Here is a 4,016-nt window from a genome sequence, read left to right on the forward strand (position 1 = left end):
TCTAGCTGGTTTTTCTTTGCCAATCTATGCAAATAATCTGCTACTTGATTCGAGGTTGCCAGGATTAGGTCGGTTTCTGTACAAACCCAGGCACATGTTAACTGCACCAACACTACTAGTTAAGTAACATACCTGACCTAAATAAGCCCGGTCATGTAGAAAACCTGGGAAAATCAAACAGAATTTAGCTATTTATTACCAGTACGACCAACTATTTGCATGGGTGCGCCTGTGGTAGCTACTAAGCACCAAGTGTAATGTTTAACATAATAATCACCCAAATTTGTCTATTGCTACATCAAGATAGTAAATCTATGAGCAAATTGTATGTCAGTCTGTTAGCTTGCTTGCTACCAAGTACTCTCTGTTCGTTTTCGCCTGAACTCGCTTGCTTGCTAGATTTTCTTATATAAAAAAACTTGTTTCTCTGCAGAGAGTAGAGGATAGATCCTGAATTTGCTTGCTAGAGCGCATCTATCACAATAATTGATTAGGTGTGAGAAAAACTGAAACTTTCTTCATGGTTATTGCTTCTCTCTCTGTTTCTTTACTTACGGTTTGATTTGTGATTACTAGAAGGCACCAGGTGAAACAACCACAAGCAGGGGATGGAAGGTCGCAGATGGAGAAGAAACCCCAAGCAAATTGGGAGTCCCTGATGCCAAGTAACAAAAGGGTAATCTTCTAACCTCACCTTCTTATACAGATTCAAGTTGTTAGATAACTACTATGCATTTCTGTCGTATATATGGAGCATCAGATGTGAAATTGCTTTGACGGAATTGAAACAAAAGCTGAACCTATAATATATCTTTAAATCCTCAAGAGGAAAGTTGTGAAAATTGCATTGATGGAATTGTAACAAAAGCTGAATCTTTAATATATCTTGAAATCCTCAAGAGGAAAGCGTAATTATCTCTGTTTGTGTAGTACAACGTTATCTCTGTTTGGACAGAAGGATTAATCAAAATGGTGCCTTTCACTTCTATTGCTAATTAAAATGCCTCAATTTTCTGTATGCATCTTCCTTTGCCTTTAATTTCCCTCTCATGTTTGATTTGAAATTCTACTAATAAGGCTTTTGTGTCTGTCAGTGCCAGTCCTGCACCCTTGGCCGTCCCTGACGAGCCCACTATTACTAATGGTGGATGGCGTGCCTCTCAATGGACGGTTGCTTCTCATGGGGTGGATTCGTCTCCTCCCCCCTCCTAGCGGCTGGTGAACTTCAACCCCCCGCCCCCCGCCCCCTCCCCACCCCCGCCCCCTCTCTTCTGGAACACGCACGACTCTCATTTGTATGCACATGATACACATCACTTCACTGTTGGTTTGTCTATTTGGTCGTTCAAACTGTATGTGCATGCCCAGAATTAAATCTGGTTGGATGTTCAATCCACATCATTTTTTGCGTCAGTTTCCTTCTACATCTTCTTAAGTTTGCGTAGTTCATTTAATGTGCATGCCCAGAATTAAATCTGGTTGGATGTTCAATCCACATCATTTTTTGCGTCAGTTTCCTTCTACATCTTCTTAACTTTGCGTAGTTCATTTATGAAATGAAATTGAATCAAGTTGAATTCTATGGTAATCTATTGTAGTAGTAGAGATGAACTTCAAAACTGAATTAGATAAGATAGCTGCACGTGAAATTGATGCAGACGACTCTGACTTGGAGCTCAATAGTGATGGTGAAAGGTCTGTTTAGTTCTGTCTCAGTAGTTTGTCAATCACACCCATTCAAAATGCTGATGGCAATCTTCTTGTTCCCGCATATGGATGGGATTAACTGACACGTCTTCTAACTGCATGGACAAATTGTAATATGGATTGTGGCTCAAATTGTCCAATATGTGTTATTTCTCATAAACTTTGGAATTGGATAATACATAGCTAGCATGCTTTTCATTATAATGGAATATGTTTATGTTTACTACAAAACATATGGTAAAATAGCAAACAACAATGATGTAGTAATTCTCCCAATAATTCTTGGAACAGAGTTGTTTATCTGAGCCCAGTATTGTAGTTCAGCTGATTATCTTTACTCATTCTTTGTCTTACTCATCTAATTGAATGCTATATTCAGCGACGACGATGACGGTTACACTGAGGCACTAATGCGGGGCTTTAAAGGAATAAAAAGGAAAGAGCTGATGACAGGCTTAGAAAGGTTTGTTGTTTTCTTCTCTATATTATCATTTTGAGGCGCACTTATATTCTTTAGGTTTTGAGAATTAATGTGAAATCACGTATGCTTGCTGCATGAGTATCAGCAACAGAAGAAGAGACCAAGATGAAGGAGTCTGAGCTAATGCGAGGAAACCCGCTGATCAATATGAATAACTTCTGCTCCTTCGACGTGGAAGTAACAATGCTGCCTACTATATTATATTGTATGCTTCTTTTATGTTGTGGCTATCCTTTTTAAATAAAGTAATGCTGTCATGCTTTATTGTGAGGTTAATCATATACATGTGTTTGTTGCATGTGGGAGGATGATGATGATGTTGTATTTAAGATGCAGGGTCATGGAGAGACCAAGACACCGAAACGGTTCATCAACTACACCGTCATAAGTGATTTCCACCGCAAGTTTCTGCATAGGTAACTGAAATGTTGTTGTTGTATGCTTTATGTCGCCTGGACAGTTTGCATGCTGGTGTTGGAAGAGCCTGTGATGTTCTTTATTCTGAAGACTGATTTGTATGACATACATAACTGTAACATCCACGATATCTTGATGCTGATATGATTACCCTATTCCTAAGAGTAAAAGAACCACACCGCTTGTGTATAACTGATGTTGTGTCAACACTTCTGGATCTCTGTATTAATATTTACTATCTGAATTCTTTCAGGCCCACATTGACAGGGAAAATTAATATGTTCGGGGTGTTCTCTCATTTTGTGTGTCAGTGTCTTGGAAAATGTTGTTTTAGTCGAATTCTAGTTTTCTTGTAGCAGCCTGAGGTCCTTCTCTATTTTATTTCTTTCTGGTTAGGTAAGAAGTACTGTTAGTGAGGTTTGGCCTTGCAAATTGGCTGGTTACCATTTGCCTCTGTTTCTCACGACATTGGAGTCGGTGTACTGCTCGGAGATTTATATTCTGGTTCTCCATTGTTTGATGGCCACCTTTTCCATGGATGGCCTGATAGGAGCTAGAGGAACCTTTATTCTCTCTCCTTGTTTATTTGGTCAATCAATTATGCATTCATGGTTGCATCCGCTGTATTGTTACTATTCATAATCTGCAGTTTGATTTTATTGATGGATGGTGAGATAATGTCAATTGTTATAAATGACGTAGCTTACTTTCCTCTATTTTTTCTGTTCTAGTTTGGATCTATTATTTCTTTGATCTTCTTTGGTGCATGCAAATTGAACCTCTATTTGCTTGTTGGCACCAAGGGGGAAACGATCATACGTGAGCCTGCAATTGAAGTTCTTGGTTTTGTGGTTCTTGCTGTTAGATTATGTGGTTCTTGGTTTTGGCAAAATCAAACATAATTCAACTATTTATTATTAGTACAACCAACTATTTGCATGTTTGGACCTGCAGTAGCTACTTATCACACGCTAGATAGATTTTTAGATTCAAATCAGATCAATGTGTACGTGAGAACTAGCTAGTTCCGTGTATTTGGTCCTTGAACTCAATTGGCATCAATCCTGGTTAGCTACTGCAAGTTGTAGCTCACCTGGTTCGATGACATATGGGGCTCTAGGTAAAGATCCAACACAAAAAGACCAATGAGGTTAAAGTTAGCTAACTTAGGGTGGTAAGTTTTGGTGGCCACATTCCCTAGTTGTCTCATCTTTCAGAATGGATTTGTTTTACACTCGCATCTAATATTGGGGTGTTGTATGCTTAGTACAGTGCTCTATCCAGAGTTGGAAGATTCAAATGAGCTTGCCTTGTTTATCTTCTCAGCTCTTGCGCAACTACGAATTAGCTAGCTAGTTTGTTAGTTCCCTGGCTGGAAAGTGGAAACACAACTTACTTGTATATCCTGTCG

At 39.0% G+C, this 4,016-nt stretch overlaps 1 long non-coding RNA gene across 1 annotated transcript; it reads left to right on the forward strand.

Moving 5' to 3' along the window:
- Positions 1-569: 569 nt before the first annotated feature.
- LOC123064541 (uncharacterized) lies at positions 570-2,607 on the forward strand. Its single transcript, XR_006430725.1, has 5 exons — positions 570-676; positions 1,095-1,218; positions 2,087-2,170; positions 2,274-2,393; positions 2,525-2,607. It is a non-coding gene; the product is annotated as an uncharacterized lncRNA (long non-coding RNA).
- The last annotated feature ends 1,409 nt before the right edge of the window (positions 2,608-4,016 follow it).

The sequence above is a fragment of the Triticum aestivum genome, chromosome 3B (assembly GCF_018294505.1).
Source record: "Triticum aestivum cultivar Chinese Spring chromosome 3B, IWGSC CS RefSeq v2.1, whole genome shotgun sequence".
Lineage (NCBI taxonomy): Eukaryota > Viridiplantae > Streptophyta > Magnoliopsida > Poales > Poaceae > Triticum > Triticum aestivum.